The following is a 988-nucleotide window of genomic DNA, read 5'->3' as shown; positions in this document are numbered from 1 at the left end:
AAAACAAAAGGGTTTTGTATGATCGTGTATAGAGGAATATATTATTTTATTTAAAAGAGTTCCAACTCTGTCTGTTTTTTATGTTTTTTATTTATATTCTTGTAAAATTTATGTGGGATATAGAATATGGAATATATAATATACAATATAAAAAAAGATGGATGGTACAATGAAATGAAGTATTGAATGTCTTATTGAATATATGAAATATTGAGTGTTCAATATAAAGGATTAAATATATAAATATATAAAGGCGAATACGTATTTTCTATACCTTGTGGTATTTCATCATGGCCGGTATGACAGACTATATATATATATATATATATATATATATATATATATATATACTCTAATTATTATGCATAAAATGCAAAATATTTTATTTTTTGTATATTATGTAGGCATAATTTGCCCCTGCTTTTCAATCTCAGTATTAAAAATACGCATAGAACTGCTGTAGTACACGTGCTGCGTACACTCCTACAACCACGTTTCCTTTACGCACTATAAAGGCAGAAGTAAATCTGACTCCAACTCAGTCGCGCACCTGTGTTTCGTTTATATTTTAGTGTGTTTTACTACATAAACGTCACCAACTGCCTACCCTGAGTAACAACTCATGGCACTTGCCTGAGTTTTTCTTTCATTTGATGGGCCAGTCCGCTTCTCCCCGCCTAAGACTTTCAGTTGTAGGTACGTATGGCAACGGTTGTCATCTGATTCTTTGACGGCCTATCGATACATGAGATTCTTAAGAGCCTCTGGTTGAATTTCGCTCAACTGCCATGGAGCGGTCCGATTTATCTGCAGGATAATGAGACCTATTTTCTCACATTGTTCTAGCTTTTGATTTGAGGCCGCCCCGCTGGCTAGGTGGCCAACCATTTATACACACACACACACACACATATGTATAAAATACGTATATATACATATATATATATATGTATATATGAATATATATATATATATATGTATATATATA

The sequence above is a fragment of the Octopus bimaculoides genome, chromosome 6 (genome assembly GCF_001194135.2).
Source record: "Octopus bimaculoides isolate UCB-OBI-ISO-001 chromosome 6, ASM119413v2, whole genome shotgun sequence".
Classification (NCBI taxonomy): domain Eukaryota; kingdom Metazoa; phylum Mollusca; class Cephalopoda; order Octopoda; family Octopodidae; genus Octopus; species Octopus bimaculoides.
This window is presented reverse-complemented; position numbering follows the sequence as displayed.